Here is a 14,756-nt window from a genome sequence, read left to right as displayed (position 1 = left end):
TTTAGTTAGTATTCATCAAGAATTAATTTGGAATTAATTTAGTGATCAAAAGAAACTAATTAAATTAATGGGAACTAATTGTGTAAATTAGTTATATATATGTTTTGGGCTTATGATACATGATGGACTAAGTTAATGGATGAATCCATAAAGAGTTAGCCCACTTAAATCATGGATCATGGATAATAAGCCCAAGAGTATGAATTAGGGTTTACCCATGACTCTTGGATTCCTAACATATATATAGAGAACACCTTTAGTCAAAAGCACACCAAGAGTGATATGGCAAGAGTATGGACGATATATGGTGCATAACCTCTCTCTCAAAAGTCTTCCAATTGTTCATGGTGTTTTTGAACCATTTGAGGTGCAACACTTGAGGCACTAAGTTCTTAACGGCCAATGTCTACAAGCTGCAACCATGAGGTAATCCTATAACTCACTTTTATGATTTATATGTCAAATGTATGCTAGTTGTAGGCTTAATGCTTTGGAAACAATATTGCATGTATAATTAGAGAAAACATAGATCCAAGGCATAAAAGGTTGTATGTGCACCATAGGATGTTGTAGTATACCAAAACCCAACACTAAGGACTTAGGTTTTGGGCCTATTGGGTTGGGATTGGGTTGGAAACCCTAATTAGGGTTTAGAAAACCCTAATTTTGGAATCATTGGCTTAGACTTATCGGGACCCGCATTTTGGGCCATTGGAATTGGACTATGTATTAAGCCCAATCACAACATATGATTTGTCTAGTAGAGTGATGGACTTAATGGATTAATTCCTTAATGGGTTAAGTGAGAAACACTTAACCTTAATCGTCATTTTATGTGAAAAACCGTAATTTCAATTGGGCCTTAAGTTGGGCCTTTCTATTGAGATTTGGTGACTGGGCTATTGATGGGCCATCCAAGAACAATCATATGGACTAAGAATTATGGATGGGCTTTAGGGTAAGGCCAATGTGAAGGTTTGGGCCTAATTTGGAAAATTGGGCCATAGATGGGCCATAATTGGGCCTTTATGATTATGAGATATTGGGCCATTAGAAATGCCAAATGCTTGGACTGGACTAAATGGTTGGGCCTTAGAATAAGACCATGTAAAGGTTTGGTCCCAATTTGGAAAATTAGGCCATATGTTGGGCTTTGATTTATAAGTTTGACTTTTGGGCCTTTGGATTGGGCCTTGAGTTTGAATCAAGCTAAGATGGGGGTAAAGTAGTCTTTTACCCCAAACATGGACCTACGGATATGTATTGGAACCCAATTATTAATTGGGTGTTGTTTTGATGTTGACAGTTCGAGAATCTGTCATCCAGCAGTCCGGGTTTTCGTCTGCGGGACTTCAGCAGTGCGAGGTGAGTTACCTTCCAGTAGAAGTGGGTCTATGACCACAATGTCGGCCCACTAGTAGGAGATGGTTGTTAGATAATTGTCTTTGTGATAATTATTTGGTATGTTATCTTTTATATGATAGTATGCTATGATGTTATGTGATATGTGATAGGAGGGGTAGGATAGACCCCAGTACCGGTCGATAGGGCCGAAGGGGTATGCCAGCACCCAGACAAGCTAGGCAATATATGATTTATATGTTTATGCACTAGGATGCTATGTGGTAGAGTAGGGGGTGAAATAGTCCCCGATACCGGTCGAAAGGACCGAAGGGGTAGGCCAGCACCCTGATATGCTAGGCGAGGTACCGGTCGACAGGGCCGAAGGGGTAGGCCAGCACCCTGGTATGGTAGGCAAGTTACCGGTCGACATGACCGAAGGGTAGGCCAGCACCCTAATATGTTAGGCAAGTTACCGGTTGAAAGAGACCGAAGGGGTAGCTAGTGCCCGGATATGTTATACAGTATGTGTTATGTATGGTATGTGCTATGATGGGGGAACTCACTAAGCTTCGTGCTTACGGTTTTCAGTTTTGGTTTCTGGTACTTCGTTTTCAAAGGAAAGGAGCCGGCTCGATCGCAGCGCATCACACTATGGTTTTCCGCACATGAGATCTTTGGGATTACACTCTGGTATTATTTTATGATAACATGTTTTGATTACTGACACTTTGGTCTTGACTTGTGATGTTATTATGAATGTTTTTATACTGTTGGTTTTATAATAACTTAATTAAAAACGAAATTTTTGGTCTTGAATTTTGGGATGTTACAAGTTGGTATCAGAGCCTTAGTTTGAGGGATTCGGGCACACTCTCGGATGTGTCTGGACTCAAACTGAGGACTTGATATGAAAATTTTCAAAAGAAAAATCATTTTTATAAAAAGAATTTTGAAAAGAATTTGAAAAGAGAAAAAGGAACTTTGAAAAAGAACAAGATGTGTGATGCGTGCAATCAGCCGAGCTCAAGTAAGTTTTCCCCAAGATACCCATACATGTTATGTTATGATATAATGTGATTATGAGAACTGCATGCTAGATTAGGGCTAAGGATCTAGGAAGGATGCCTTATATATGTCTACTATATGTGCATGAGAACTGCATGCTAGATTAGGGCTAAGGATCTAGGAAGATGCCTTATATGCCTGCTGTATGTGCTTATTGAGCTGCATGATAGTACTGGTCAGTCAGTGATAGGATAGCCTGTTTAGGTTATGCCTGATTGTATAAGCCTTAGGATCTCATGCCAGTGTAGATTCCTGATAAGAGGACATAATGATTTGATTGGAATATGCTGGTTAGATTTTCTATTGTCTGAATGTTGCTTGCTTTATGCTTGTAGGACTCTTAGTAATGTGAGCTAGCTATTAAGTGAATATGCTAAGTCACATGTGGCACAGGCTGGATAATCTCAGAGTGATAGATTTGACCCTATTGCGCAACTCTCGTTTGAGTCTAACCGTTCTAGGGATGAGTCTTTTACTTGAAGGATTATCTGATCTCTGTTTCATGTGGCTATATTCATGAGGTAGCTAGTTGACATTACTGGGAATCTTTCAGCAGTTGAGGACTAGGTGAGGTCGAGAACCTAGGAAAGCCTAAGAAATGCTTTAGTAGATTTGGTTGCGTTGTTAGCGAGCAATCAGGGTATCAGTTTCAGAAGGTGAATTGGAGGATTCGGGATGATTCTTGAGGAAAGTATGGATAGGTGTGGAAGGTAGTATTGGACCTGTACTACTAAAAGCACAGGATCCATACTCGAATCGGGGAGAGTCTTGGAGAATCCAGGAAGCCTGTGGGATAAGGAATCTTGGGTATATTCAGATCTCTTGAATGTCAGCTCGATATGTTGTAGAGCACCCAAGAATGAGATTTGGATTCTGGTTCTGGCTCAGGAGCAGGGTCGGGGCCAGTCGATGCGCGATTGCAGAAGTTCATCTCATCGGAGATTACTTGCATAGTTTTGGGAATGGACCTCGGTGGTCTTTCGTTCAGCCAAGTAAGGGATTTAGGGAGCTCTTGATAGTCGTCTCGGGGCCTTTCGGGCCAGATTTTTTGTGGGGTAGTTAGGGGCTCACCCTGAGCCCAAAGCCTGTGGATCCTTAAAATACTTCAGGAAGGAGGATCCTATTGTTAGTTCTTGTCATCGAGATCGAAAGGAAGTTTTGCACCATGTCTTCGGAATGGTCGAGGTATCTCGGGAGGAGGTGATCAGGATTTCATCAGATGTTCGCGGGTATGTAATCCTCTGCCACTTCAAAGCGAAGTTGTGCCACTTTGGAAGTTTAATTGAGTTCAAACCAATTAGATCTCGGGTCGGTTCTATGCTATCGTCTGGGTCATCAAGGGTAGTCATATTCCATTCTGCATGCCAAAAAGTCCTTGATGAACCTCCAATGGGACGTATCTTGCGGAGTGGGTTCCGCGTGTACCGTTATCATTCCGGATCTTTTTCGGGATCTGTGCAGGAGTATTATTTAGAGGATATTCAGTCAGGGTTAGAGCGATAGTTCTCCAGTGAAGTCAGAGTTCAGTGGTTCTATCACCGTTCGGGCATGGTCGACAATTGCCTATGGAAGAACTTTGGAGTTCAAGGCACTACCGTCGCTAGGAAAGGGCTGGTAGCATGAAGACGGTGGTGTTAGTTGCGGGTGTTTGATGCATAAGTGTTCGTACATTAGATGTTCAAGAGAAATGTACTTTCGCAAGGGTTGTGTTCGGTTAGAGTTTAGTGGAGCTGCGAGATTGGAAGTGGGAACGAGGATTCGTCAGCCAGAGTGAAGGTCAAGGCCTCCAGTTGTCAGCATAGAAGATGGACTGATGTGTCAGACTGGACCAGATTTCAAGAATACTCTTCAAGATTTTAGAGGAAGGGAGATCTAAGGGTTTAACTGGTAAGTGATCGCTAGCATTGGTAAGCACAAGTTGTCATCAGTGGATTATTAGAAAGCAATAAGGATTGGGAATCCTTCAATTCTCACATGCTGTGAAGACTTAGTCGAATCTAAGTGGAGGAGAATCGACTAGGTACTTAGGAGCCGTAATAGGTGTGAAACTAGGATGATTTTTGCATCCTCGTCAGGAAGGAAGGCGGTCGAGTGGCCGTCATGATTGAGGAGTGGGTGAGTTGGGAGTTCAGAAAACGTTTCAACATTTTGTTCACACTTTTCCTTGGCATCGGATAACAGGTTTAGGGAACCAGGTTAGAGGTCCAATTAGAATTCAAGTTCAGTTGAGTGTTAGGTCTAGTCCGTGTTCTACCTGGTATGGAAAGTGTTGTAAGACTACGGGGGTAGACGTAGCATTCACTAGCAGTCAGATAGTATGGAAAGTGTTGTAAGACTATGGGGCTAACCGTAGCATTCACTAGCAGCCAATTAGCATGGAAAGTGTCGTAAGTTTGCGGGTGTAGCCGTAGCATTCACTAGCAGTCAGTTAGCATGGAAAGTGTTGTAAGTCTACGGGTGTAGCCGTAGCATTCATGAGGTTGGCAGATAGTGATAGAGTGTCGTGAGACTGTGGGTGTAGCCGTAGCATTCACTAGGTTGGTAGATGGCATGAGCGTGTTGTTAGAACGCGGAAGGGATAGTAGTACCCACCAGTTCGGGTGCAGCTGTGAGGATATGGAAATTCACAGATTGGATTTCGGAATTACCCAGATGGATTAGATCTGGTTGAGCCAGTGATAAGACTGTAGGAGTGCCACTACAGTTATGGGATCAAGGAAGCAATGGACCGTATAAGATTGCTTGTGATATAAGGCTACCACTAGTCAGGTAGAAATCAATTTTAGCCTTGGATTTGGTGACGTCAGGACTCGAAGTATGGACCCGATCAGTTAGATCAGAAGGAAGTTAGAGCCACAGTGGTAAGATAACTAGTGGTAATTATTGACAGAAGAGGATTTTGTTCGAAAGTCGTGTGGGGACGACTGTGTGGGAGTCCTTTTAGCTCAGCGACCGGGCTGGGACCTGGTATTTCAGATGATTGGCGAACGAATTTAGACCAGGGAGGTCTCGATAGATTTTGGAAAGCAGCCATGGCGCAGCATGCTATTTCAGGCAATTCAGTGCTTCGGGCAGTTTCAATGTTTTAGCAGTATTAGTATTTGTGCTTTAGGTTGCAAGTATGGACGAAATAGCTGATTGATTGGGAAGTGACAAGTCACTCATAGCGGGATTAAATAATCTCAGAGTAGTCGATTTGATCCTGTTGCACAGCTCTCGTTTGAGTCTAACCGTTGCAGGGATGGATCTTCTACTCGAAGGATTATTTAAGCCTTCTCTCAAGAATAAGTGCTCTATTGTTGACTATGGTCAGTGATTTTGTTCTATGGGTAGCATTGAGGTAACCGAGGCAGAAAGTGTGCATTTGGCCGGTCATTCGAAGAAGATTAAGCTTGGTAAAGCTCAGCATGGGTGGTCTGCCAGGGAGGCAGACCACCTCAAGACTGCAGATTTCAGACGGAGTAGATGTGATATGGTTGCAAGAAGTTCATTTATTTTCGAGTTTTAGAACCGTGCGAGGGATGATTTGGATTGCATTGGAAAGGCTAGGGTGTACCCATGATTGTGGCCATGTTACTTGAGTGGTTTGGCGTGTAAGGAATGGTAAGGAATGATTTCGAGGACGAAATCTAATTTAAGTGGGGGAGAGTTGTAACACCCCGTTTGTTAAATAAATACATAAATAAAATTAATGGATGAATAGTAGCCCTAAAATCCATAATTTTAGTGGGGTGTTGGTTTTCGGGAGCCAAATGTTATAACTTGGATTATTCGGGGGTTAAAGTGTAGATTCAAGATTTATTTTGTAAATATTTTTAGAAGACAGGGAGTGTTTTGTAAGTATGGGACTTGATATGAAAGGATTTATGGAAGCATGGGCTAAAGAGTAAAATATGAACTTAATTCGAAAAGAAAGGGGATGGAAGGACTGGAAATGTTAAAATGCAATAGTTTGATATGTGGAGGCGGGACTAAGACCCGTCGCCTCCCATCTCCTGCCTCATTTAAAACCCTTGCACAAACCCTAACCCTAAGAGGAAGGTGCAGCCGCCACCCTTATACCACCCTCTCACCTTCAACCGCCGCCACCTCTTCTAGTGAAGTCGGAAACCACCGAACGACCGCCATTACCACTCCGACGATGGGATTGAAGGCCAATAATGTGGTTGTTGTTGTTATTTCCTCCATCGACCGTTCCTTCTCTCCTCCGAGGCGTCGTCCGTCTCGCTATCGTTGTCAACGCTGGATTGCATCGCCACCGAGCTCCGCCATCGATGTGCCACTGCCGTTGAAGACGAAGACCATTGTCGGAACGGAAGAAACACGCCAATTGTTGGGTATTTTATGTTGCTTCATGGGTTTAGTATTGTATATCCGGATTGGGCCTGTCCATCCGTGATTATTGAGTAGGGTTTAGCTATAAATAGTGCATGCATGTATGCCTTAGAAACTAACGTGATTATAGTTATTATTGCTTTGTAACCCTAAACACCTCTACAGTCGAAGTTCTTAATCGAGCTCTTCTGAGGTGTTAAAGTTTAATCATTCGACATCAGTTAAACCATTCCTGTGTTCTTCATTACGTCTTTAATTGTGTTTCTGCTTAGAATCTATCGATCCGATAAGAACATTGTTCTAACAATTGGTATCAGAGCAGGAGACTGTGTGATCAATACACATTCCTTCTGTGTTAAGAATTCTTTAGGGTTTCCGCTTTTATCGAATATAAAGAAGCCGTCTTCTTCTTGTCGACGGTAACTCGTGTGTTTGATAAAACCCTAATCTCAAGTTTACAGGTCTGATTCTAGCAGTTCTAAGGAAAGGCTCACCATGTCTCACGAAGATTCTCAAACTAATCCCATCAACATCTCCAACAGCATTGGATCTACTACAAGAGTTCCCATTCTCTACACTCAAGACTATGAAGTATGGGCGCATCACTTTGAAGATTATGTGGTTGGATCTGAAGATAATGGTTATCTCATCTGGGAAGCTATCACGCTTGGACCGTTTGTTCACTCTGGAACGAACAGGACAGTGAAGACTCAAAAAGAATATAATCAGCTGGTGGCGGACGTAGATAAGATGCCACAGGATGAAAAGGACAAGGTGCTATGTAATGTGAAGGCCACGAGAATAATCAGATTCGCACTGCAATCTGACACTTTTCGGTTAGTTGGTTCATGCACGACGGCTAAAGAAATCTGGGATAGGTTGAAAGAATTCTACTCAACCGATGAAGATCTAGAACACTCTATTCAAACCTTGCTGCTCTCAGAATTTGGAGTTTTCGAACAGAAACCTGAAGAGAAACTGATACATACCTTCGATCGCTTCAATCATCTCCTTAGCAAGATGATCAAGCATGGTATAGAAAGAAAATTGATCGAGCAAAAAGTAACCTTCATGAATGGCTTAAGACCAGAATGGATGGCAGTGGTTTCAACAGTGAAAGCTCACGAACAATTTAAATCTTACTCACTAGCGAAACTGGTGGGCATACTTAAATCCCATGAGAATGTGGTAACCAAGGAGGCGAAGATAGTTTCGGGTGTGGGATCGTTGGCCCTTGTCTCAAAAGGCAAAAGTGTTGCAGAAGAAGAGGAGGAGTCAGATATGTCTGAGTGTGACCTTACAGGCGAAGAATATGCAATGATGGTCACCAATCCAAAGAAGTTTGCACGAAAGAAGTTCCCTGTCAATAAGAACCGAAACTGGCAAGGAAGTTACAGTTCTGAGAAGGTGAAAGAAGAAACGAAGAATACCTCTCAAAAGGATTATGACAAGAAGGAAAGCAAGCTTGCAGGAGACTCTGGATTCGACTGCAATTACTATCATGGCAAGAATCACTTTGCCAAAGATTGCATGCTAAGGAAGATGGCTGAGAAAAGGGATGGTGAAGATGATGAGGCATACTACATGCGAAAGTTGGAAGAAATCAAGAGAAAGAAGGAAACTAACAGTTCAATGAATGCCTTGATTGTGCAGGAAAATGTGGATGAAGATGAGTTCGGTGGCGTTGAAGTCTGGTCAACCGATCCTGAGGATGAAGAAGTAAGAAAACCCACACATGGAAGAGCTTATGTGGCGAGGGATACTGGTTCGGCTGGAAAATGTTTGATGGTTACAGCTGGAAGACCAACCGAAAGTGAGCATAAGGAGCCGAACCTGACGGAGGACAAGTGCTTTGCAGCCAAGCCCGTGAGTGAGAAGATCAACGACTGTGATCGGCTGATCAAAAAGGTACAATCCATCCTTGAATCACTTAAAGTTCCAGTAACAAATTATGAAGAAGAAGTAAATGAATTAAAATTTAAATTTTCTAACTTAAGTGGTAGTCTCATGCAAACTCGCTTAGCGAACTCTAACCTAACTGACCAACTCAGCAGGGTGTCTTCAAAGAGTGAGGAGAGAAGGATGTGGATTGAGCTGAAGGAGACAGAGTTAAATAGGGCTAGGGATGAGATTATTTATTTGCAACGAGACAATTTAAAGTTTTTGAAACAACGGAATGTTTTTTGCTTAATTGCTAAACGCCTATATACAAATATTGCTCAGTTGCACTTAAGTTGTGAAATAGGGAAAAAGATTCATAAGATGATCTTACCCTTCCTTGAATTTAAGGAGGATGAGGTCATCGTTGAATGTGAATCCATAATGTCCTCAGAAGAGACATCCATCGCTTATAAAATCGGACTAGACAAGATAGAGACCTTCATTGACTCTAAGGAACATAAGTGTATGCTCAAAAATCTTTTAGATGAAAATGACAGGTTAAAAATTAAGTCCGAGACCATTCAATCATTTGACTCGTCTAATGCCAAATTAATTTCAGAACATAAAATGAATATAGAAAACACGTCTGAATTTGATGAGGAAAGTGAGATGAGCGAAATCTCGGTAGAAGATGTGGTTGATTGCTCTGAATTTATGAAGAGCGAAACCGAGAATGAAAAACCCCTCATATCTGAAAACTCGGTTGAATACGCTCGCCTGTCAAAGGACAAGCCACAGAAACTCAAAGAGAAAGCAATGGTTTATCAAAAGGTTCAAACTGTGCCAAATCAGGTATATGCTGTTACAGGGGTCACTGCAAAACAAACAGCAGAATTGAAAATCTTGGTCGACACAGACAATGCTGAAGGGTGCGATGATTATTTCTGGTCAGCCCCTATTGATAACGCAGACGGAACCATCGGCTTATCGGAGCAAACCTCATGGAGGGTAAAAGGTATATATGTTGCTGAACCCATCAACAAACCCTCAAGTTTTGACAAACCAAGCACAAGTGGAACAAAAGAGATACCTGAAGAACCAAATAAAACACCGAATGTTCCTTCCACGACTACCAAAACTCAAAAGGAGAAGCCAAAATCAAGCTTCAATATTCATAAATCTCAAAAGCAGTTAGCTGAACAGAAACGCCAAAGAAATCAGAGATACATGAAAAATCTGAATGAGCAAAAACGGTATTGGCAATCTCAAAACCCCAACTACGTTCCTTCCAAGAAAGAGTCAATTGTCAAAGAAAATGAAAAGCCAAAAGGAAAAGAAAATTTTAGTCCAAGCTCCTACTATTCCAAAGCTCAGAACCGAAATTCTAGTTTCGGTTCCAACACCAGCGCTCAGAACCGAACGTCATGTTTCGGTCACAATGTCAAGGCTAACAACCGAACGTCAAGTTTCGGTCACAACGTCAAGGATAACAACCGAAAGTCAAGTTTCGGTCCTTCCTACTCCCAAAGAAAACCGAATTCAGTGAAGGACATCAAAGGAAAGGGAAAGCTTGATTCAGATTCTGATATCAATAATAAGAAAAAGTCAGCTAACCCTAGGATTCAAAAGAATATTCCAAAACCATCTAACAACACACCATCTAATACACCACAATTTAAACAAGATAAAAACAAAATCAAGGTGTATACCATCAAAAGAAAAGACCAAACCACTCTAATCAAAAGAACTTATTTGGTTGATATTTCTACTGCTATTCCTTTCTCTGTAAAAGACTCACCAGGGCCCAAGAGACTTTGGGTTCCTAAATCTGCTTGAATTTGCAGGTTATTAGTAACGAGCAGTTCGATGACGAATGGTACATAGACAGTGGCTGCTCGCGTCACATGACATGAAGGAGGGAAGAGCTGAGGGAGTTTTGGTCCCTTAAGGATGGTGGATGTCTGAAGTATGGAAATAACTCTTATGGCACAATCAAAGGATATGGAATGATAACCAACGGAGACTTCTCGATTTGAAAAGTAGCTTATGTGGAAAGGTTGCATCACAACCTCATCAGTGTATCACAATTGGTTGTGGGAACTAGTTTGAAGGTTTCATTCGATGATGAGGGATCAGAAATAATTGAGAAGCAATCCAAAGGAGTTCTGTTGAAGTCTGAACGCAAGGGAGAGATGTATCCTTTACATCTCAACCCAATTCGAGGAAAACCAGCAATATGCCTGCTATCAAAGGCGAACACTGATGAAAGCTGGTTGTGGCATCGACGCCTATCGCACCCGAACTTCAAAGACATTAATAAGTTGGTGCTTGGTGATCATGTTCGAGGCCTTCCTCTTCTCAAGTTTGATAAGGAACACCTATGTGCAGCGTGTAAGATGGGCAAACAAAGCAGAAAGAGCATCCTACACGTATCAATACAAAGATTGTTGAAGCTCTTGAACTTCTGGATATTGACTTATGTGGACCTTCGGCTATCGAAAGCTTCGGTGGTAGTAAGTTCATTCTTGTCATAGTAGATGATTTTTCACGCTTCTCGTGGGTTTTCTTTCTTAAACAGAAATCAGACGCGACTCCCAAGTTGAAAACGTTTATCAAGCAAGTGGAAGTGCAGCTGCGAAAGCTGGTGAGGAATATCAGAAGCGACAATGGGCTTGAATTCAAGAATAAAGATTTTGAGGATTTTCTGACTGACAAGGGGATAACTCACAACTTCTCGGCCCCCTATACACCACAACAGAATGGGATTGTTGAAAGACGAAATCGTTCTGTATGTGAGGCAGCCCGAACCATGCTAAGCTTCGCTTCTCTTCCGCTATACTTCTGGGCTGATGCAGTTGCAACCGCGTGCTATACTCAGAACCGATCCTTACTCAACAAACGATTCTCCATCACTCCGTATGAGATTCTGAACAATCAAAAGCCCAACGTTAAATTTTTACACGTGTTCGGTTCAAGGTGCTTCATTTTCAATTCCAAAGAAAACCGAAACAAGTTTGACGTCAAAGCTGATGAGGGAACTTTTCTTGGCTATTCACTCACTTCAAAGGCATACAAAGTTTTGAACAAATGCTCCAAACGTATTGAAGAGACATACTATGTAACCTTTGATGACAACTACATGAATAAAGTCCAAAGAAGTGAAAGTGCCTTGGGGGAAATATTTCCTGAATCAGGACAAGTCTCGGTTCCAATTTCCAACCTGTTTGAAGAGTACATAAGGCTATTTGATGAACCAGAGAAGGCTGCACACTCGGAGGCGAAAGCAGCAGACAACAAAATCGACAATCTGAAAAAGATCATTGATGAAGCTGCAAAAGAAATGGAAAATGAACCTCCTAAACCGACTGGCGGTCAACCCTCAACTGACCCTCAAAACACCGGCTCACCGTCCAAGGGGGAGGGTTCATATACACCAAAAACAACCAATAGTCCAGTCGAGGGGGAGAATTCAACTCACTCCCCAACCCATAAAAGTCCAGTCGAGGGGGAGCATCCAACTCCAACAGAGGAGGAGAATTCTGAACCTGACAAGGGATACGCTTCGCCATTTGAGGGGGAGAATGCGAATATAAATGACGAAGGTGATTAATCAGAACTTGAAGAAGAAGTAAATGCAGATTTGGATCCAGCCTATGACCCTAATTACCCTCCTCTAATGAAATGGACTAAAGATCATCCCAAAGCGCAAATAATTGGTGAATCATCTGAGCGAGTTCTCACACGTTCTCAATTGAAAGCGAAACAAACTGCATTATTCTCTAATGTTGAATTTTGTATGTTTAATTCGTTTGTCTCCAAAGTCGAACCAAAGACAGTTAATGATGCACTTGATCATGCTGATTGGGTACAAGCTATGCAAGATGAACTCCATGAGTTTGAACGTAATCGAGTTTGGAGGCTGATTCCCACTCCAAAGGATGCTTCAGTGGTCGGCTTAAAATGGGTCTTTAGGAATAAATTGGACAAAGAGGGCAACGTCATACACAATAAGGCTCGGTTGGTGGTGAAGAGATACTGCCAAGAAGAAGGGATAGACTATGAGGAGACCTTCGCTCCTGTAGCAAGGTTGGAATCGGTCAGAATCTTTCTGGCATATGCTGCTCATAAAAACTTTGAAGTTTTCCAAATGGATGTGAAATGTGCTTTCTTGAATGGAGAACTAGAAGAAACGGTGTATGTTGAGCAACCACGTGGGTTCGTGAACAAGAAATACCCTGATCACTGCTATGTGTTAGATAAAGTTGTATATGGTTTGAAGCAAGCACCGAGGGCCTGTTATGAAACTTTAACTCGCTTTCTTAAAATGTCAAAATTCAAGCAAGGTTCGGTTGACCCAACCTTCTTCCGAAAGAAAGAAGGCGAACATCTAATGATAGTTCAGATTTATGTCGATGACATCATCTTCGGCTCTACAAATCCTAGCTTAACGGCTGAATTCAGGAAGTTGATGGAGACTAAATTTGAAATGAGCGCAATGGGTCCGATTAATTTTTTCCTTGGTTTGAATATAAGACAGGGACTAGAAGGTATTTTTATCAACCAGGAGGCCTACACGGAGAACTTGCTGGCAAAGTTCGGTATGACGGGTGATTCGAAAGTGAAGCTTCCTATGGCGTTTGGCATAAAGTTAACACCGTCTTTGGAAAAACCTGTTGTTGACGTAACACTCTATCATCAAATGATAGGGTCTCTTATGTATCTAACGGCTAGTAGACCAGACATTATGTTTTCTGTTTGTTATTACGCCAGGTTTCAAGCAAATCCAAGAGAACCTCACAGGGTGGCAGTGAAAAATATTTTCCGTTATCTGAAGCGAACCTCTTCTCTCAGTCTTTGGTACCCTGCTAGATCTGGATTTTTTGTTCAAGCCTTTTCTGACGCCGATCTTGGAGGATGTGGACTGGACCGAAAGAGCACAACTGGTGGATGCCAATTCCTTGACGGTAAACTTGTTAGCTGGCAGTCCAAGAAGCAAACCTGTGTGTCTCTTTCAACAGACGAAGCTGAGTACATAGCTACAGCATCCTGTACCTCTCAAGTGATATGGATACAAAGCCAACTAAGAGACTACGGACTAAGTATGAAGAAAATACCTCTCTATTGTGACTCAGAAAGCGCGATTAGAATATGTCACAATCCAGTGCAACACTCAAAGACAAAGCATATTGCACTAAGATACCATTTCATCAAGGACCATGTAGAAGATGGGAACATGGAAGTACATTTCGTTCGGTCCTCTGATCAACTGGCTGACATATTCACTAAAGCCTTACCTGAAGCAAGCTTCAATAAAATTTTACAAGGTTTGGGAATGATGGAAGCAGAGTCGGTACTGAATCCTCAAATCTATCTCTGAAAATTAGACAAGCGAAATAGAGCGAACGCTCGGTCTATTTTGGTTCCGGATTTTTCGGGAACCGAAATGAACCGAACGCTCGGTGTATTTCGGCTCCATAATTTTCGAGAACCGAAATGATCCGAACGCTCGGTCTATTTCGGTTCCGGAATTTTAGGGAACCGAAATGAACCGAACGCTCGGTCTATTTCGGCTCCGAAATTTTAGGGAACCGAAATGAACCGAACGCTCGGCTTATTTCGCTTCATTCTTTTACGGTTTGGTTTCGGCTGTATATATTTTGTACACTCGTTTTTAAGTCTATTACTTACTCTATTTTAAGAGTTTCTTTTTAGAGTGTTTTGTGCTAATTTCTTTTTGTTTATTTTTTTCTGTTTTTTTTTTTATTTTTCAGATATTTCAAAAAAAAATCCAAAAATATTTTTCAAAAAGTTTTTTTATTATTTTGTTTCTTAATTATTCTTTTTGTTTTTTTTGTTTGTTTGTTTTGTTTGTGTGGTTTGTTTGTTTGCTTGTTCTCTTTACTAGGTCTCAACTACTTCAGTGCAACATAATTTGGAGCTAAGGCAGATATGATTCTTTTAATATGAACTAGTTAAGTGTCCCTAGAATCATGTTGCTGCATGACGACCGAAGCCTCTAAGACTAAGACCAAGGCCTTAATGAATCGATTTATACCTATCGTTTCTTCCCAATTAGACTGGTAAATCCACTCATGTCATGAGCTACCTTACTCTTCTCAAATGAGTTAAGA

This window comes from Lactuca virosa, chromosome 9 (assembly GCF_052849685.1).
Source record: "Lactuca virosa cultivar CGN04683 chromosome 9, Lactuca_virosa_CGN04683_v6, whole genome shotgun sequence".
Lineage (NCBI taxonomy): Eukaryota > Viridiplantae > Streptophyta > Magnoliopsida > Asterales > Asteraceae > Lactuca > Lactuca virosa.
The sequence above is the reverse complement of the archived record's forward strand: the minus strand, read 5'-3'. Positions refer to the sequence as shown.